We start from the raw sequence: 22,729 nt of genomic DNA, 5'->3' as shown, positions 1-22,729 counted from the left end.
TAATATAATGTCCAAGAAGTGCACTGTACCTCAATCAGAATTAATTTGAATAAACTTATTCTAAGACACATACTATCAATATGTCAAATATCAATGATAGAAAATTCTGAGAACAGGAAGAGAGAAGCAAACCACCACTTCAAGGGACACTGAGGAAGACTTAGTGCAAATTTACCATGAGAAGTCATGGAAATGAGAAGATAGTGGTGTGATACAATTAGGATACTGAGAGAGAAAAACTGCCAGCCAAGAATTCTTTATCCATCAAAATTGTCCTTCAAATACAAAGGTGAGTATAAAATATCCACAAACAGAAATTAAGAGAATTCATAAAAAAGAATTCAACTTTGCATGAAATATTAAAGGAAGGCTTAGAGCATGAAAGAAAAAGGCAGGAGAGAGAGATTTGGAGGGGAACATAGAAGGAAGAATGGCAGAAAGGATAACCAATAGAGTACCAAGACAGAAAAAATACCTTATGAACATATTAAAACCATGGAAGAAAATGGTGGTAATAGAGAATGCATTTACCCTAATATCATTGAATGTGAATGGATTAAGCTTCCCACTCAAAAGGTATAGGCTGACAGATTGGATAAAAACCATGAGCCATTCATATGCTGCTTACACCCAGGGGTACAAACTCCCTGAAAGTGAAAAGTTGGAAAAAGATACTCAAAGCAAATAGTGACCAAAACGAGCAGGGGGACTTATACTAATATCAGACAGACTTTAAATGCAAAAAAGTTATAAGATACAGAAGGCCTTTATTTATGCATAAAAGGAACAGTCAACCAGGAAAGAGTAACAGTCATAAATATCAATGTACCTAACCAGGGTGCCCCAAAACATATGCAATAAACTCTGGCAAAACTGAAACATGAAACAAAAATCTCTACAATAATCATTGGGCACCTCAACACACCACTCACATCATTAAATAGAACAACTGGACAGAAGATCAACAAGGAAACAGAGACCTTGACCAATATGATAAATGAATTAGACCTAACAGACATAAAGAATGTTGAATCTACTCTCAGTGGGTTATACATTCTTCTCAAGTTCCCATAGAGTTTTCTCCAAGATAGACTACATGTTAGGGCACAAGGCAGCTCTCAATAAAAATAAAAAGATTGAAATTATACAAAGCACCTTCTAATATCACAGTGGAATGAAACTGGAAATTAATAATATACAGGAAAGAGGTAAATTCACAAGTGTCTGGAGGCTAAATAACACACTCTTAAATAACCAGGGATTCAAAAAAGAATTTGCAAATGAAATCAGTAAATATATTGGGCGACAAATAAAAATGGGAACATCGAAACTTATGGGATACAGCAAAGGTAGTCTTGAGATGGAATTTTATAGCCCTAAAGTCTTATATTAAGGAAGAAAGAGCTAAATTCATATTTAATTGAACTAGAGAAATTTTTAAAAGAGTAAAAAACCACTACCAAAGTGAGCAGAATGAAAGAAATAATAAACACTAGAGCAGAAAAAAATAACAAAATTGAGAACCAAAAAAAAAAAAAAAAAAAAAAGGGAAAAATCAACAAAATCCAAGGCTGGTTCTTTGAGAAGATCAAGAAAATTGACAAGCACCTAGTTAGATTAACAAAGAAAAAAGAGACAAGATGCAAATAAATACAATGAGAAATGAAATGAAAGGTGGGTAGTTATAACTGACCACACAGAAATAAAAAGGATTATAAGAGGATATCATGAGAAATTGTATGCCAACAGACTAGGTAACCTTGATGAAATGGACAAATTCCTAGAAATGCACTAATAACCTACACTGACACTACAAGAAATATAAGAACTTAAACCAATCTCATTTAAGGAAAATGAATCAGTCATCAAAAATCTTCCAATAAAGAAAAGCCTAGAATGGATGACATCACAGGTAAATTCATTTCAAAAAGAATCTATACAAATAGTGTTTAAACCCTTCAAAAAAACTGAAGAGGAGGGAAATTACCCAACACATTTTATGAAGCCCACATCACTCTAATACCAAAACCAGAGATAGCCACTCCAAGAAAAGAAAATTACAAGCCAAGCTCTCTAATGAACATAAATGCAATAATTCTTAGCAAAATCATTGCAAATAGAATCCAACAGCATATCAAAAGACTTGTACATCATGACCAAGTGGGATGTATTTCTGGTATGCAAGGCTGGTTCAACATAAGAAAATCAAACAATGTAATAGACCACATGTGGGATTTTGATATTATTTATGAATTCCTAAAAGAGGTTTTGATTATGTTTGTAAGCTGATCTGCTCCTCTGGGCATTATATCCCCTTGATTGTATTAAATTCAGAGATTTCAATTTTACTTTATTATGTCAAGATTAGGAATTTGATTCAGTCACATCATTAGAACAACTCATAGGCACCATCCCCTTGGTGGACATATAAACAGAAACTCACTCAAGAACTAGTAATAGATTCAGAGAACAATGCAGAGGAAGAGAAGCTGCTCCATAGCCATAGTAGAGGCCACCGGAAGAGAGATAAAACTGAGTTTGCAGCTCAAGAGAAAAGAACAGGTGAGTAGCCCTGAGAGACAAGCCTTAATTCACTCTACAGCTGAGAGGAAGAATTTAGACTGAATGCTCATAGATATCACCTGCCATCTTGCTTCAATATGTGGCAACAGAATTTGGTGAGAAATTACTTCTTATTGCACCATGAGTTGGACATTTTAGGACCTTGTGACTGTAAGTTTCCACCCCAAATAAATATCTTATATAAAAGCAAAAACATTTCTGGTACTTTGCATCAGCACCACTTATGGAAAACACAGAATTTGGTAGCAGGGGTTAGGTGGTGCTTTTGCAATTAACAAAAATACTGGAAATTTTATAAATGGGTAAGGGATATTTTTTTTTGGCAAACTTGTGAAATACTTGATAGAAAAGGCCTAGATTGCTCTGAAGAGATTGTTGGTAGGACTATGGACACTAAAGAGACTATTTAAGAGACTCAGAAGTAAATGGTGAAACTATTCTTGAAAACTGGAGATGATCCATGTTTTAAAGTCTCAGAGAACTTAGCAAGATGGACTCCTGATGTTGTATGGAAGGCAGGATTTGAAAACTACAAGCTTGGAAATTTATCTAAGGAGATTTCCAAACTAAATATGGAAAATTCAGATTGGTTTGTCCTTGCAGCTTATAGCAAAGTGTTAGAGGAAAGAAATAAGCTGATATCTAAACTATTGGGTACAAAGAAAGCAGAAACTGATTTTGGGAATTTTGTACCTCTAGAAAGCAAGCTCCCAGATGACTGTGCCCAATTTGAGGACTTAACTAAACTTGGAACTTGTAAATCAGGATTGACAATGCAGTTATCTAGGAAAGACTTGTGGAAAGTCTGACTCTCTGATGGCTTGGACGATGCTTTCTACATGCTAAACCAACAAGTTTTTTGAGAGAGTGCATAAGCCAAACCACTGTCAGCCTAGACTGAAAGGCATAGAGAAGTGAAAAATGGAAAGGAAAAGGGTTTTACAAGGAAAACCATGGAAGCTGAATTCTGGAATTAAGGCATTGCCTTGGCCCAAAAGAGGAACCCAACCCATGTGTACAGAGAGGGTGAGTTTGCCCTGGCTGTTGAAGAGGGTGGATGTTCCAACCCTCTGTTCAGGGAGTTTTGTCGTCTCAGGCTACAGAAAGGGTGGAGCACATTCCCCAAGGGTTGGAGAGAGTGAGATCAACACCCCATATGTGAAAGGGGTGATCTTGTCCCCCATAGATTAGGGAAGACCAGATTGCCAACCACTTACTCTGAGAGACTTGGACTTGCATATCGGAGATTATGGAGGATCTTGATTTCACCTCACTGTATAAGAGGGCTGAGACTTTACATCCAATATTGGAGAAGGAGTGGCCAAAACCCCAATGTTCTTGGAGGGTGAGATCTGGAGATTGGTCACCACCCAGATGCCTGATGAGAATGCAAACAAGAAAACAGCCAATGGGCAAGCATGTGGAAATTATTGGTCCCCATGAGGCCCCAGGGAAAAGAAACCACCATTTTGAGAATGACTCAAACTTTGAAATCTAATGGAGCATGAGATGCAGATTTACGGAATTGTAGGGGATTCATGACTCATGTGTCCCTCCCAATTTCTCTTTATGGTAATGCAAATGTTTATCCTTTTTCCCTTCATATATTGGAAGCATAAAAACTGTTTCATATCTTTCAGAGGCCTATAGCCAGGCAGGACATTGCCTGAAGGCAAACTGTATTTCTATTAACTGATAGCTGTGTGATTTTTTTGTACTTAGCATTGTTACTGACTTCAGAGTTTTGTTTTTTTTTTTAATATTGTAATGTCTTTGTGGAATTCAGAGGGTGGCAGTTTGATATTAATTATGAATTCCAAAATGTGATATTGTTTGTAAACCAGTCTGTTCCCTGGGGGTGATACTCTTTGATTGAATTAAATTCAGAGGTTTCACTTTTATTTTATTAAAACAAGATCAGGGCTTTGATTTGATCACATCATTAGGATGACTCAGAGTTGAGTCCCTACGACCTTGGTGGGTTACATAACTGGATGCTCAATCAAGAACATGGAAGTATATACACAGAACACAGAGGAAGAGAGACAGCTTCATAGACAAGGAAGAGACCTTGGGAAGAGAAATGACCTGATAGGTACAGCTAAAGAGAAGAGAGCAACTGAGAAGCTCAGAGAGATGAGCCTTATGCCAGCCTACAGCTAAAATCGTAAGAATCTGGGGTCACAGATCCTTAAAAGGAAGAAAGAAGGTTGAACCCTCACCAACGTTGCCCACCGTTTTGCTTCACTATGTGGCAAAAGAGTTTGGTGAGGAGGTGTCTCTTGAATTGGACTCTTTAGGGCATTGTGACTGTAAGCTTCTACCCCACATAAATACACTTTATAAAAGCCAACAGATTTCTGGTATTTTACATCAGCACCCCTTTAAGCTAATACACCACATTAACAAACTGAAGGAAAAATTCCACATGACCATCTCAATTGATGCAGAAAATGCATTAGACAAAATCCAGCTTTCTTTCTTGAAAAAGCTCTTCAAAAGATAGGAATAGAAGGAAAATTCCTCAATATGATAAAAGGCATATATGAATAAACCCCTGTAGACATTGTACTCAGTGGGGAAAGGTTGAAAGCTTTCTAAGATCAGGACCTAGACAAGGATGCCCACTGTTACCATTGTTATTCCAATTAGACAAGACCAATTAGACAAGAAATAAAAATTAAAGGCATTTACTCTGAAAATCTTAGAGTCTAGAAGAGAGAGACAAGGATGTTAACAAATGGGTACTAAAGTTTTGTAGATGCAAAATTAGAAATCTTTATGTGCTTTCATAAGTTCCAAAGAAGGGAAGGTTGAATTCTATCCAGTGGGGAGCATGGGTATTCCGGAGGAGGTAAAGCTTGTTCTTTCCGGAAAGATGTCAAAAAATTGAAGGTGGGCAAGTGTGTGGGACTCAGTGTGGGTGAAGCAGTAGGAGCAAAGACAGAGTGTGAAAGAGCAAGGTATGTTTGGATAACTGCAGAAAGCCTCATAACTATGGTTTTCAGGTGTGTGGAAAGAGAATAGTGAGAAAAGAAAGAAGAGCTAAGGACTTTGAACCTTACCTTATAGGGACTCATAAGCCATAGGCTGGTCAATTATATTTGTTTATATTTTATTTCCAAGCCTTGACCATCCAGATTCAGAGTGGTTATTATGGCCGATTACTACCGTGGTGGATTGTTTGCAAAATGGCTGCCATAATTCCCCTGCACCCTGCCTCCATACCTCCCACTCTGATCATGGGCTTGCCCATTTGACTCGCTTTAGACAATAGGATGGTAACAAAATGGAAGACAACAGAAGCTTGTAAAATGATTTCACATTGGGGCTTGCCCTCTCACTCTGTCCCTGGGAAGCATGTGGCCATCACCATGTGAATAAACCCAAGCTAGCCTGCTGGAGACACCTTATGTGGTCATCTTCATTGCCCCAGTCAATCAGCACCAACCTCCAGATATGTAAGTGATGCCATACTAAACCACTGCTTCCTTTTAACACATATTCATTAGGGAAAATTAGAACGATAAAAAAGAAAAAAAAAGACATCATCAATAGTTGTACTACTAAATATAACTATCATAGGCTTTCTCAGTATCTTTATTTCCAATCTTTTTTCTGTGCAGGTTTGTTTTCTACATGGGAATGACAGTTCTATATGGACAATTCTGCACTGTGATTTTAAAATTAATGAAGTAAGTATTTCATTAGAATAAGTATATTCTCTCATATATTACTCTTCAAAATATCATGCTTAATGGCTGAATAATGGACCAACCAGTGGGTGAATCATAATATCTTAGCTATTGTTCAACAATTAGATATATGCTGCAATGAACCTTCATAACCATAAAGTTTTTTCTAAATTTACAATAATTTCCTTAGAATATTTACATTAAGTAATTAGACCAAAGGGCATGAATATCTTTTAGAACCAACACTTGTTAAGAACATTCTGTAAAGGAACTCATACCAATTTATACACCCAACAGCATTGTCTGAGTAACCATTTCACCAAAGTCTCAAGGGCCCGCTGGATTTTTTTATTGTTGTTCATTTTGTGTTGTTTTCCATCTTTGTTAATTTGGGTGAAAAGTGAATTCTATTTTCCATTTTAATTACTTGATAATCATTAAGGTTTAAGAGTTGGAAAGTCACATTTTCTCGACTACCAGAAAACTGGGATAGTTGATTTCTCAAAATTACTTCTCTCATTTAATCCATACAATAGCTTAAGTAGCTCTCTAAATCTATGTTGGCAGAAAAATTGATAAATGTTGAGAAAATGTCAGCGATCCATATGTAAGAATGGGCCTATCCTCATGAAGATTATTGATGGCAGACCTAAACTATCCCCAAGCCACCCCTTGACTCTCCCCATTGTATTTCTTTCCTTAGGCTGCCATAATAAAGTCCCCAAAAATGGGTGGCTTAAAGCAACAGAAATTTATTGTCTTACAGTTCTGGAGGCTAAAAGTCCAAAATTGCGGTGTCCATAGTGCCATGCTCCTTCTAAAGTCTAGAGGGAAGAATCTCTTTCATGCCTCTCTCTTGGCTTCTAGTGGTGGCCAGCAATTCTGGGTGTTCCTTGCCTCCAATCTCTGCCTCCCTCATCACATGGCCATCTTCTCTCATGTGTGCAAGTGTGCCTTCTCCCTTTCTTATAAGAATACCAGTCATATTGGATTACCGGCCCACCCTACTCCAGTGTAACCTTGGTTAAACTTAACTAATTCATCTGCAGTGACTGTATTTCCAAAAAGAGTCACAGTCACAGCTTAGGACTTCACTATATCATTTGCAGGGGACACAATTCAACCTATGACAGTCATGGTTTCAACACCGCAATCTTCTTCCAATTTACAGGTGAATACCCTAGGCCTTGGAGATTTTAAGAAGTTTATGGGAAGTGGACTTGGCCCAGTGGTTAGGGCCTCTGTCTACCACATGGGAGGTCCATGGTTCAAACCCCGGGCCTTCTTGACCCATGTGGAGCTGGTCAATGGGCAGTGCTGATGCGCACAAGGAGAGCCCTGCCACGCAGGGGTGTCCTCCGTGTAGGGGAGCCCCATGTGCAAGAAGTGTGCCCTGTAAGGAGAGCTGCCCAGCATGAAAGAAAGTGCACCCTGCCCAAGAATGGCACCGCACACATGGAGAGCTGACATAACAAGATGACATAGAGAACAGACAACTGGGGAGGGGAAGGGGAAATAAATAAATAAATAAATCTTTTTTAAAAAGTTTACATAAGTGTCCCACATATATATAACCTTACTTTTTAATAATAAATTTAAATGGATTGTTGGGGAAAGTGGACTGAGCTCATTTCATAGCATAAGAAAAATAAAATGTCATTATGAGAAAAAAAAAGGACAAATATTGCATCATCTCACTATTATGAACTAAACACAAAGAATAAATTTATGGAGTTAAAAACTAGAGAATAGATTATTAGGAGATAAAAGGAGGGCTGAGAAGAACTATTGATGCTTAATGTATGTAGAAAGTTTTTTTCTTTTTTTTCTTCTTTCCTTTTTTTTTATTTTTATTTTTTTTAATGTTACATTCAAAAAATATGAGGTCCCCATATAGTCCCCACCCTCCTCACCCCAGTCTTACCACATCAACAACCTCTTTCATCAATGTGGCATATTAATTGCATTTGGTGAATACATTTTGGACCACTACTGCACCACATGGATAGTAGTTCACATTGTAGTTTATGCTCTCACCCAGTCCACCCAGTTGGCCATGGCAGGACCTATGATGTCCAGCAACTGTCCCTGCAGTTGTAGAAAGTTTTAATTAAATTGACTGTAAATGTGTGGAAATGGGTAGAATTGATGGTAACACATAGTGAGTAGAAATAATGCAGCTGGTTTGTAAATGGGATTGTGGTTGACAAGGACAGTCTAAGGATGTAAATGTCAACTGAAAGAAAGCTAGAGAATAATCTAGGGACTGAATAACACAGTGAACCCAGAGGTGGATGAGAACTGTGGTTAAAAGTACAAATGCAAGAATATCCTTCTGTGAACTAGTTCAGATGTACATCACTACTACTGCATGGTGGTGGGAATGTGGAAAAGCATGGGAAAAATACAATTAATGTAACCTATGGACTGTAGTTAACAGCACTACTGTAATATTCTTGCATCGATGACAAAGATTTACTGTGTTAGTAATAGAGGAGTGCGGTCACCCCTCGGGCTGAAGTGTGGTCTGCTGGCCTGGCAGGGGAGCGGCCGCGGTAGGCCAAGCCGCTGCCCCCATAATAGGGTGGCTGGTCGGACTCACCGCCACCCCTGAAGGGAGCTCGGCATGGGCGCAGAGTGCCCTCGGGTCTCCCCTTCTCGGCAGCCATGCTTCCGCGGCCGCCCCTCCTCCCAGATGGCGCCACCCGATGCCTTGTGGGGCGGCACCCTTCTTCCTTCTCCCTGCGCAGGCGCAGGGCAGAAAATTCCAGTCTGCCCTTTTCCCCTCCCCCGACAGCAGCAACAGCCAGGTGTGGGCGGAAAAATCCAGCCCGCCCTTTTCCCTTCCCCCGACAGCAGCAACAGCCAGGCGTGGGCGGGAAACTCAAGTCTGCCCTCCACCCCAGCAACAGCAGCCACCAATCCCTAAACCCTGCCCCTTCCCCCAGCAACAGCGACAGCCAATCCCTAACCACCACCCCTCCCCCGTCCAGTACCGTACCGCCCACTGACCTTTCGCCGGCAACCAATCAGAACAGGGTGTGGCTTCGACCAATCAGCCTTCCCCAGCCCCTATAAAACTGTTGCCTCTCCCTCAGTAAAGTGGACTTGCGTGTTTACCTTGTCTCCGCGGTGGTTCTTCTGCCGTGCGCCCTCCAGTCCTGAGAGCCCCCGACAAGGGCCTGGCCTCCCTTGTCCCCAGTTCGTCGCCTGCTTCTCCGGGCGACCCCTTCGTCGCCGGCTTCGCCGGGCGACCCCGTCAGCCGATCCGCGCAACCCCTTGTGAGACCGATCCCTCGTCTGCTGCCGGACCGACCCCTCGTCCCAAGTGGGACCGACCCCTCGTCCTGAGCGGGACCGACCCCTCGTCCAGAGCTGGACCGACCCCTCGTCTGCAGCCAGACCCCACCTCTACCGACCGAGCAAGCCGCCGCAGTTGGCGCCCAACGTGGGGCAAAGCAACCCCACCACAGCACAACGTGGGGCAAGGCAACTCCACCACAGCCTCACTCCATAACCTGGTGCCCCCCCCTCCTCTCTTCTCACCGTGGGACTTCTCTCGTGCAACATTGCTGCTACCTGAGCCTTGGCTACCTCATATGATCCACGGCGGTCTGGGAGAATCGCTGGATGGCTTTCTCCTTCCATGTCGGGGGCTTATACCGACCCACTATGATTAAGAGGAGCCTTGGATTTCTCGGGAGCGTGCGCTTGCATGTCTGAAGTAATCCTACCACAGCCCTACGCCCTCCTCTCTTCTCACCTTGGGACTTCTCTCGTGCAACATTGCTGCTACCTGAGCCTTGGCTACCTCATACGATCCACGGCGGTCTGGGAGAATCGCTGGATGGCTTTCTCCTTCCATGTCGGGGGCTTATACCGACCCGCTATGATTAAGAGGAGCCTTGGATTTCTCGGGAGCACGCGCTTGCACGTCTGAAGTAATCCTACCATAGCCCTACGCTCTCCTCTCTTCTCACCCCTATCTTTTCGCTCTGCATTGCTGCTCCTGAACCTTGGTGACCTCATATGATCCACGGCGGTCTGGGAGAATCGCTGGATGGCTTTCTCCTTCCATGTCGGGGGCTTATACCGACCCGCTATGATTAAGAGGCACCAATAAAACTCTCAGGAGCATGTGCCTGAGCACCTCCTCCCCTGCCTTCACCTCTGCCTCCTCCCCTCCACGCTTGCTCCCCTTTGCCTTGCTCCACTGCTCGTCGTCCCGCCCTCCCCTCGTCGGGGCCTTCTCTTGGCCCGCGACCACCGTCGGAGCCCCACCGGCTCCGACCCCTCGTCTCACCGCGCACCTCGGCTCCCATCGCCGCGCTCTCAAGGTAAGGGCCCCTTTTCTTATCGGCTCCAAAAGGCCATTAGCAATGGGTAACATCCTATCTGCTAAGCAAGCCCCACAAGTTCGGGCCCTCGCCGGTCTCCTAGACACTCACCGGTGTAAGATCTCTTTCAAACAGCTTCAAGTATATCGGGACCTTCTTCTCCCCTTTAATCCGTGGCTTACCACGTGTCAGCTTTGGGACCCGGACACCTATACTCGCCTTATAGATAGGGTCACTTTTGCTGTGGAGCAGGAAGGTAAAAGATTCCCTCCTGGCTTATTACAGGCAACATGAAGTCCAGAAGAAATCTTGAAGGGTATAATCTATGATATGCTATATAAAAAAGGATTTAAAAGCAGCTATACCAAGAAAGTAAGAATTATGAGTCAACTGTAAATAAATTATATATTTCTGTTAATGTGTTGTAATTGTTCTGTGTTTGTCTGTCTGTTCGTTCAATGTCAACGTATATTGTGATACCTCCGGATGGTAAATATAAATTACTAGAAATCTTTAAAAGAGCTCTATTCAAATGGCCAAAAATTAAATAAGCGCTTATATTAATACTTAAGTTTATTATATTAATACATAAGTTTAAATGTTAATAAGATATCTACAATTTAAAAAAAAATTGTAAGTCTTAATTAACAAAATTAACTGTACGTCTTCATAAAAAGTTGTTCTTGCCTAGATTAAAATGAATAACTTATTTTTCTTCACAGGATAATATAAAGAATGTAAAACTTATATGAATATTAAAAAGGTTAAAAGTTTGTAAAAATGCTAACGGAAATGTAATAAGTTTTGCAAAAAGACGTATTTTGTCCTAAAGTAAGATGGCTAATTTTTCATAAACTCTTGAAACTTAATTTGCATGCGGCAAGTGTAAAAGGTATTGTGATAACTTTACGTAAGGGAATGTGTTCTGTAAGGATAAAATTTATCTTCAATAGTTTACATTAAGGTATTAAATGGCTAATTCCAAAAGGTCATTCTTAAATATATATATATAAAACTAAATTGATGATAATAATAATAAAAGGTAATTTTATAACAGGAAAGATTAACAGCAACCAAGCTCCCCTGCCAACTTGCTTTTAGGAAACGGTTTCTAATATTGCGTGCTACTAAGTATTTAAAGAAAAGTTATTCTTAAGGAAACAGAAGATGATTTTGTCTTTGCAGCCATTGTCTATTTAGCAACACCCCTCGCTATAGGCCTAGCCACTGTTGCGCCGGACGATTGGAACCTTAAACAAAGACTCCTCCTCACTGTCATCTTCCTATCTATCGTTACTATATTTACTGCCCTCATTCTCCTTCGTTTATAAAGCAGTCTCCTACAAACCACAAAGCTTCTGTCTTAAACATACCATTCTCAACCCTATCCTCTAAATGATCTTCTCACTTCCCCCACAGCCTTTAATACTCTATTTCTTTCTCATAACCTTTGCTTTCTTGATAATATTTTCCACCATCTGTCTAGCCGCTACCACCCCAGAAGGTTGTAACCACGGCCCCCCATGCCGCCATCGCTCTCAAGCAGCTCCAGCCCTGCTAAACGGCCCGCAACCCGCTTTCCCCGGCCCGTGGCCTGCTTTCTAGCATCCAATAACGCTTCTGCTCTTGCCTCCCCATACTTCTGCGGAGCTTCCTCCTGTCTCGACCTCACTCCTCTTCTCAGCCATCCAAAGCGTCCTTTCTCGTCCCCCGCCCCCCTCCTTTTTTCGCTTGAACCCCTACTGCGTTGCAGATTGGGCCGCCCCATGTCAGCCCGCCCCATTAACATTGGCCTCTCTCGCACCCGTGAAGACCTTGGCCTTCTTGTCCTCGCCTACGTCTCCACCACTCCCGACGCTGCCGCCACCACCGTCGCTGGTGCCCTGACGCGACTTGTCCTCACCGCTGCGATCCTCCAGACCATCACACAGTCTGCCTCTACCGCTCTTCGCCGCCAAGAAGAGATCAACTACCTGTAACGCGCTGTCATCCTGGACTTTTAACAAGCAGATGGACCTTATAGCCACCGAGATCAACAAGAATTGGACATTGGCCACCCTTGCTTGCAAGGGCAAGATACTGCCCCCCAAATTGTACATTTGTATCCCCGTCATACTCACCTCCCTCTTCAGCCCGCTTCCCTCATTGCTTACTGCCTCTTGGGCCTCGGCTACTTGTTGCTGCTGCCATCCTGGCCCTTATTTGAAAAGAAGGGGGAAATGCGGTCACCCCTCGGGCTGAAGTGTGGTCTGCTGGCCTGGCAGGGGAGCGGCCGCGGTAGGCCAAGCCGCTGCCCCCATAATAGGGTGGCTGGTCGGACTCACCGCCACCCCTGAAGGGAGCTCGGCATGGGCGCAGAGTGCCCTCGGGTCTCCCCTTCTCGGCAGCCATGCTTCCGCGGCCGCCCCTCCTCCCAGATGGCGCCACCCGATGCCTTGTGGGGCGGCACCCTTCTTCCTTCTCCCTGCGCAGGCGCAGGGCAGAAAATTCCAGTCTGCCCTTTTCCCCTCCCCCGACAGCAGCAACAGCCAGGTGTGGGCGGAAAAATCCAGCCCGCCCTTTTCCCTTCCCCCGACAGCAGCAACAGCCAGGCGTGGGCGGGAAACTCAAGTCTGCCCTCCACCCCAGCAACAGCAGCCACCAATCCCTAAACCCTGCCCCTTCCCCCAGCAACAGCGACAGCCAATCCCTAACCACCACCCCTCCCCCGTCCAGTACCGTACCGCCCACTGACCTTTCGCCGGCAACCAATCAGAACAGGGTGTGGCTTCGACCAATCAGCCTTCCCCAGCCCCTATAAAACTGTTGCCTCTCCCTCAGTAAAGTGGACTTGCGTGTTTACCTTGTCTCCGCGGTGGTTCTTCTGCCGTGCGCCCTCCAGTCCTGAGAGCCCCCGACAAGGGCCTGGCCTCCCTTGTCCCCAGTTCGTCGCCTGCTTCTCCGGGCGACCCCTTCGTCGCCGGCTTCGCCGGGCGACCCCGTCAGCCGAACCGCGCAACCCCTTGTGAGACCGATCCCTCGTCTGCTGCCGGACCGACCCCTCGTCCCAAGTGGGACCGACCCCTCGTCCTGAGCGGGACCGACCCCTCGTCCAGAGCTGGACCGACCCCTCGTCCGCAGCCAGACCCCACCTCTACCGACCGAGCAAGCCGCCGCAGAGGAGTATAGAAAAAAATATGCCAAAGTTATGCTGTGGACCATGGTTAGTGGTAATAGTCTAATGAAACAAATGTTCCACATGGGAGTGATGTGTTGGTGGAGCACAGAGTATAGGAATTCCACACATGTGCATGATTGTTTTGTAAGTTCACAGTTTCTCTAATAAAAATATATTTTTAAAAAATTAAAGGCATTCAAATAGGAAAAGAAGTAAAACCCCCACTATTTGCAGGTGACATAATCCTATATTTAGAAAATTCTGAAACATCTACAAGAAAGCTATTTGAGCTAATGAAAGAGTTCATCAAAGTGGTGTGATACGAGACCAACACACAGATATCAGTAAGTTTTTACATACTAGTATTGAACAATCTGAGGAAAGAATCAGGAAAAACTTCCATTTGCAATAGTAACAAAAATACTCAAATACCTAGGAATAAATTTAACCAAAGAAGTACAGGACCTATATGCAGAAAACTACAAAATAATGCAAAAAGAAATGAATGAAAGCCTAAACAGATGGAAAGACATTCCATGTTCATGGAATGGAAGATTAAATATTGTGAAAATGTCAATCCAGAAAAACTGACTTAAAGATTCAATGCAATACCAATCAAAATTCCAATAGCCTACTTCACAGAAATATAAAAGGCACTTGCCAAATTCATTTGGAAGGGAAAGTGCACCTGAGTAGTCAAAAGCGTTCTAAGAAAGAAGAGTGATGTGGGAGGAATTTCATTTCCTGACTTTGAAATATATTACAAAGCTACAGTGGTTAAAAGAGCATGGTATTGGCATAAAAATAGACATCAGTGGAAGAGAATTGAGACTCCAGAATTAAGCCCTCACATCTCTGGTCACCTGGTTTTGACAAACATACCAAGTCCATGTTAATGGGACAAGAGAGTCTCTTCAACAAACTGTGAGAGAACTGGATATCTATAAATAAAAGATTGAGAGAGGGCACCTATTTCATTCCCTACGCAATAAGCAACTCAAAAATGTATCAAAGACATCAATATAAAAGTCAGGACCATAAAACTACTAGAAGAAAATATAGGGAAACATCTTAAAACATTGTGATATGTGGTGGTTTCTTGGACCTTACACCCAAAGCACGTGCAACAAAAGAAATCATGGATAAATGGGACCTCTTAAAAATTAAACACTTTTGCCCCTCACAAAACTTTGTAAAAAGGTGAAAAGGAATGAAATTTAATGGGAGAAAGTTTTTGGAAAAATCACACGTCCAATAAGGGTTTACTGTATAAACAGATGTTACTACACAACAATAAAAAGACAAATGATCCAATTTTTAAAATAGCTATTTTTTAAATAGCGAAGTCTTCTAAAGACATTTGTCCAAAGAAGAAATACAAATGGAAAATAAACATGTGAAAAAAATGTTCAACATCACTCATGATTAGGGAAATGCAAATGAAAACTACAATGAGATAGCATATCACACCCATCACAATGTCTGCTATAAAAGAGAAAGAGAACTATGAATATTAGAATGTGGAGAGATAGGAACCCTTCTTCACAGTTGTTGGAATGCAGAAAGGTACAGCCATTGTGGAGGACTGTTTGGCAGTTCCTAAGGAAGCTGAATACAGATTTGCCATGTTATCCATCAATATCACTACTGAGTATATACCCAGAAGAACTGAAAGCAGTGACGTGAATAGACATCTGCACACCAGTGTTCATCGTGATGTTATTTACAATTGCCAAGTTGAAAACAAAGCAGGAATCCTTCAACCACTGAACGGATAAGCAATCTGGTGCATTCAGCAATAAGAAGAAAAGAAGTTGTAAAGCATATGAGAACACAGATGAACTGGGAGGATATCATGTTAAGTGAAGCAAGCCAGACACAAAAGGGCAAATATTGTATGATTGCATTATTATGAAATAAATATATTGTGACATATTATATAATTCCATTTATATAAAATGTAAATATAAATCAATTTATAAAGATGAAATTTGATTGAGTAGTTATGGAGGGCTAGGAAAGGCATGATAAATGGTATGGAGTTTTTTTGGAGTAATGAAATATTTCTGAAATTTTTTCTGATGATTGATGCATAATATTGTGATTATACAAAAAGTGATTGCTCATTCAACTTTAGATAGTTCATACGGTATGTGACTATATCTCAAAAATGCTTAATAAAGAAATAATTGTGCAAGAATAGCCAGAAATAGGAGCTATGTATTGCAGGGGAAACAGACTGAAAAGTGAAAGAACTCTGTTTTTGTTTATTATTATTATTATTACCACAATTATTATGGAAATAATGAAAATGCTCTATTAATGATTGAGGTGAGGAATACACAAGCATGTGATTATAACAAATACCTTTAATATGGATCAGTAAAATTGATTTGTTAACAAAAAGCAAGGTAAATGGGACCTTAAAATTTTTTTTAATTTTGTTGCTCAGAGGACTTTATTATAAGAGATAAATGACAGCCTATGCAATAACAGAAGATATTTGGAATGCACATATCTAATAAAAGATTAATGTCCAGTAAATATAAAGAAAGCTTTTGATTTAACAACAAATTGACTAACAACCCAATTAAAAATTGGGTAAAACACTTGAACATATGTTTCCAAAGATACAGAAATGGTGAGCAAACAAATGAAAAGATGCTCAACATAATTTTCCATCAGGGACATGCAAATCAAAACCTTTCATATTCGTAAGAATGGCTGCTTTTATCCTAAAAAGTGGAAAATACATTTTTGAGAGGATGTACAGAAATAGGAAGACATTCATTGCTGGTGGCAATATAAAATGACGAAGTCACTGTGGAAAACAGTTTGGAAGTTCCTCAGAAAGCTAAGTATAGAACCAGCACGTGACACGGCAATCCCAATGCTAGGTATATACCAAAAAGTATTAAAAGAAATGGCTTAAATTATTTGCACACTGATGTTCATCATGCCATTATTCACAGTTACCAAAAGATGGAAGCAACTCGTGTCCATCAATCAATGAATGCATAGTAAAATGTTATATACACACAATGGAATATTTTCAAGCATTGAAAAAGAAATGAAGTTCTGATACATGCAACAACATGGATGAACCCAAGCTATCATGTTGGGTGAAACAAGGTAGATTCAAAAGTTAAGTATTGTGTGATCTCAGTGATAAGTAATAATTAGCATTCATAGATACAAAATATTAAAGATAGATTACCAGGGGACAAAGTGGTGATAGTTAAACCATAATTAATGCTTAAAATTTATGGAGCCTATACATATAAATCCTGCTTCACTGGACATCCCAGCAGTGACTAAAAATGTATGCTCCCCATCACAACAAATTCATGATTGGGGGTTAGACAGACCATGCACAACCAGTGTACACATCTCCTTATATTGTCAGCAGCAGCAATACTGCCTTCCTGGTAGAGAAAAGAGCCTTACAGACTCATAAAAGACCTTCTAATTGTGGCTGAGTCAGCACTACTCCTTCAAAAGGAAATATTGTATGCTCTTGGGCCATGGTGGAGAAGGTTATCAAGATCTCTCAGGTCCTCCTGATAGAAAGATCCATCTCAAAACCCTTCTCCAGGCAATGCCCAATGATGGAGTAACATTGGTAAATTCAGGACATGCTCGCCATGGTCCCCAGGAAGTAAGACAGTTGCATGTGTGAGTTGTGGAGACACCAATGAATAATAATCCTGATGCAATACCAGACAAAGGCCTTACCCTCCCTGCATTGGCATCCTGGAAATCCTGGATAGTGCTGGTTCATTGAGGGATCAGCCAAGCTGATGGAATCTGGCATTATATCTACATAGAATGGAACTGATAAGGCATAAATTTTTGTCTCTGTTTAGAGTAAAGCATTCTCTCTTTCAATATGAAATAAAAGACAAGATGTAGTAAGAACAGAAATAATTGTAGTAACCCCAATTTTAGGAGGAAACCATCCTGTAGTTTTTTTAACATGAAATTAGCTGTAAGTTTTTGATGTTTCCAAGTTCTAGCATCACATTTTTAAAATAATAACCAGGACAGGATTTCCAAATCTTGACCATCATAATGACCTTGTCTATGGGACTTGCAGGTTTTTTGATCTATTAAATATCTGATTATTAATGAGACAATTATTGCAGTGCATTTTGACTGATACTCCCTACTGGGCCATTAATGAGGGGCAATGGGAATGATCTGGACCTCTCCTTGGCAAAGTGAAATACTATGTGTAAGACCCTCACAACCATTGATAAAGATTCTAATCACTGAAATGAAGTATTGTTTCCTCTAAGATCAGGAACAAAGCAACCATATCTTTTCCTATCATTTAGATATTTAATCACTAATACAGGAGAGCCATACAAGGAACTATATTCACTTACCAGAGAAGATGAAAAAATCAAGAGACTGCACACATTCTCCTACCTCCTAAACCTATATTTCCACCAATGATATCCATAATGCAGCCCCCAGATACCCAATCATTTGCCCAAACACTTCAAACATTATCCTTACAGAAACACAATAACTGATGCACGCCACCTCCCCAACTACTGAAAAAATGATTCCCCTAATTTTTTCATTGAATATATTTTCCACCATGAATTTTCTGGAAATCCTTCAAGTGGTCCCATCCTCCTAATAAAGACATTTCCCTCTAATTTCATATTTTTTATGGTTATATTTTTTTACTTTATATTTAAAGAAGTTTTAGGTTACCAAAAAGTTACATAAAAAATAAGAGATTTCTATATACCCCAATCCCTCTCACATTTTCCTTTATGAATAATATCTTACATGAATATGGCACATTTTTAAAATGAATGAACAAATATCAAAGCACTGCTACTAACCATGGTTAAGAGATTTCATTATGGCTTACACTTCACACTGTATAACTTTATAGGTTTTGAAAAAATGGATAATGGTCTATATTCATCATTGCAATACCATGCAGAACAATTCCAGTGTCCTAAAAATGTCCTGTGTTCCACCTGTTCTTGTCCCCTCCCCTGAGAAATCTGGTAACTAGTATCTCTATATCAATGCTACAAGTTCTTCCATTACTAAAATATTAAGTCTACTTTGGTCCATGGCTGCATTTCCTCCTTAAGTTGCTCATTCCTCAGTCCTGATGATTTTGGAATGGTGATGCCTGCCCTGCTTCAGACTGAAAGGGGGCTTAGACTTTATGGGGAAGATGGAAAGAACAGTTTTGCTTGCAGTTTTACTCTTTGCTTTTTGGACTGGGTGTTGTCCATCATCATCATTTGTTTAGTCTTGGGCAAGTCTTATGAACTGGAGAGTAGGTGTTGACTGCAACAGTGCTGAGATTCAGGGTTCAACTGGCATATGAACAGAATGAAGGTTTAAGTCTCTGGAACCCACACTTAATGTATATAGTACTAATTATAGGTGCAAATATAAGGGGTAGAAGAATCTGCTGAGGGAAATGATAAATGAGCCTTACTCTGTTAGGTGGTATGCTGATTTCATGGGGTGCATTCTGTGCCTTACTTATACTACCCAAGTGTGTCTAGAGCTCTCAGGGACACCCCAGGTTGAGGTTTTATTACTGTGGCACTTAGTGAAATCCACCTGACAAACCACCCCATTCACTTTATCATGTATTCTTCTCAGATTGAGCATTGGCTCACCATTCTCTACTCACTTTTCAACCCCTGGTAACCTAAAATTAAGACTCTAGCTCTGGGAGTCTGCTCAATATCCTTAGCTCATATCAGTGAGATAATACAATATTTGTCCTTTAATGACTGGCTTACTTCACTCAACACTGTCTTCAAGATTCATCCATGTCTCACGTATCAATGCTTCATTCCTTTTTAGTACAGAGTAATATTCCATATGTATATACCAAATTTTATTTATCCATCCATCCATTGATGAAAACTTGGGTTGCATTCATCTTCCAGCAATTGTGAATAATGCTGTGATGAATATTGTGTGTATATGTTTGCATCCTTGCTTTCAATTCTTCTAGTAATGGAGTTGCCATGTCATATGACAATTCTATACTTAATTTCCTGAGGAAGTGTAAATCTATCCTTCCCAGTGGCTGCATTTCACATTCCCACTGGCAGTGTATGTGTGTTCCTATTCCCTCACACCAACTTTTGTAGTTTTGTTTTGTTAATAGTAGTTAGACTAATAGGTGTAAGATGGTATCTCATTGTAGTTTTTGATTTACATTTCCCTAATTGCTGGTGGGGCTTTTTGGGATTGTGAATTCCAAAAAGAGAGAATGTTTGTAAACTGGTCTGTTCCTCTGGGTTTGATAGCCCTTTTATTATATTAGATTCAGATGAGATGTTTGACTAAGTTTTGTTAAGATTAGAGATTTAATTAAGCCTCATCATTAGAGTAGAACTCAGATGCTGATAAAACAGACTTACACAAAAGTAGACACACAGGAGAAGAACACAGAAGAATAGAGATGGTGCCAGGAAACAGAAGAGGCTCCAGGAAGAAAGATGAGCCTGATAGTCTACACATGACCTTGTGAAGAGAACAGAGCAGCTGACTCCAGAAACAAATGAGCCTTGGAAAGAGAGATGAGCTTTATGCCAGCCGACAGCTGAGCTCAGAAGAAGCTGGGACCATGGAGCCTTAAGAAGGAAGACTGAACCCTCACAGACACTGCCCACCACCTTGCTTCACCATGTGACAAATGACTTTGGGTAAGAAAGTACCTCTTACAGTATCTTCAAGTTGGACTCTGTAGGGCCCTGTGACTGTAAGCTTCTATCCCCAAATAAATACACTTTATAAAAGCCAACACATTTCTGATTATTTTGTATCAGCACTCCTTTGGCTAACTAATGCAGCTGGTGATGTTGAGCATCTTTTCATGTAACTTTTAGCCACTTGTATTTCTCTTTGGAAAAGTGTCTATTCAAATAACTTGCCCAGTTTTTAAATGGGTTTTTCTTTTCGAGATGTATGATATCTTTATATATGCTGGATATTAGGTCTTTACCATATAAGTGGTTTCCAGATAGTTTCCATGATAGGGCTCCCTTTTCACTTTCTTGACAAACTCCTTTGAAGCACGACGGTTTTAATTTTCAGGAGACCTCATCTATTTTTTCTTTCATTGCTCATCCTTTGGGTGTAAAGTTTATGAAACTATTATCTTTAATGAGATCTCATAGATGTATACCTACATTATCTTCTATGATTTTTATGGTCTTGGCTCTTACCTAAGATCTTTGATCCATCTTGAGTTAAAACTATATAGGGGGCCCTCATGCGGGAGCGTTACAGAGCTAAACTTCAAAGGAACCAAACACACCCAGCATGACTGTTACATGTGATTTAAAACACACCTGATTGCCATCATCACCAGAGTATTTTATGTCAGGCTCTGCAGGGAGAGCAAGGTGTCATTTTGTCAGACCATTGTGGACTCTTATTATTATTATTATTATTTTTGGCAATGAAATGCTGTATTGATCCAGTGGTGCAAGGAACTCCGCTGCATATTTCATCATTGTAGTTAGGGTGCCTGATGTATGTTCCAGGCAGAAAAGATCAGCTGTCTTTCAAAGCCATCACCCTCAATCAAAGTCCTTTTGTGCCCACTGCTTCCTGGAGCAGCAGTGCTCTCTTGCAAGAGGGAAATGACTGGCTGAGTCTTGGGGCCATTACATCCCATACGTGTGTGCGGGTGAAAACCCACCCAGTGATGGGAAGTCCACGCAGCTTATTGCCCTGCTCATCAGGTAGCACCAGGAAGCGGGGCTGGGAGATGCCTTCAGACCTTAATTTATTAACAAGGTGCAGTCGCCCCTCGGGCTGAAGTGTGGTTTGCTGACCTGGCGGGGGGGCGGCGGCCACGGTAGGCCTATTCCAAACTGCTGCCCCCATAATAGGGTGGTTGGTCGGGCCCACCGCCACCCCTGAAGGAAGCTCGGCATGGGCGCAGAGTGCCCTCGGGTCTCCCCTTCTCAGCAGCCATGCTTCCGCGGCCGCCCCTCCTCCCGGATAGTGCCACATGATGCCTTCTTCTTCTTTCTCCCTGCGCAGGTGCAGGGCGGAAAATTCCAGTCTGCCCTTTTCCCTCCCCCCGACAGCAGCAACAGCCAGGCGTGGGCAGGAAACTCAAGTCTGCCCTCTACCCCAGCAACAGCAGCCACCAATCCCTAAACCCTGCCACTTCCCACAGCAACAGCAACAGCCAATCCCTAATCACCACCCCTCCCCCATCCAGCACCTCCCACTGACCTTTCTCCGGCAACCAATCAGAACAGGGCGTGGCTTCGACCAATCAGCCTTCCCCAGCCCCTATAAAACTGTTGCCTCTCCCTCAATAAAGTTGGACTTGTGTGTTTACCTTGTCTCCGCGGTAGTTCTTCTGCCGTGCGCCCTCCAGTCCTGAGAGCCCCCAACAAGGGCCTGGCCTCCCTTGTCCCCAGTTCGTCGCCTGCTTCTCTGGGCGACCCCTTCATCACCGGCTTCGCCGGGCGACCCCGTCAGCTGAACCGCGCAACCCCTGTGAGACTGACCCCTCGTCTGCTGCCGGACCGACCCCTAGTCCCAAGTGGGACCGACCCCTCATCCTAAGCTGGACCGACCCTTCGTCCGCAGCCAGACCCCACCTCTACCGACTGAGCAAGCTGCCGCAACAGGGCATGTAACTTTGTGTTTCTTGATGACAGACTTTTAAGACTTCTTTTCCCATTTGAGAACTAATATATATATTTAAAATGCAAGTTTCCTGCTTAAGTTGTGCCTTTCAGCTTCATGGGTTTAAGGAGCACAAAGGGTGGTGATAGCAACAAGGGTTGGTTTATTATCAAACCTGTAGTAGCTTTGTTTCTCCAGTAAACTTTTCTTCAACTGAAGAAGGAGCCGTTAAGAGTTGTGTGCTTTTTTATTATGTAAATTGTATAATATTTTTTGCTTGCTTGGATGTTCTATTTTTCTAATAG

Source organism: Dasypus novemcinctus, chromosome 22, assembly GCF_030445035.2.
Source record: "Dasypus novemcinctus isolate mDasNov1 chromosome 22, mDasNov1.1.hap2, whole genome shotgun sequence".
Classification (NCBI taxonomy): Eukaryota; Metazoa; Chordata; class Mammalia; order Cingulata; family Dasypodidae; genus Dasypus; species Dasypus novemcinctus.
This window is presented reverse-complemented; position numbering follows the sequence as displayed.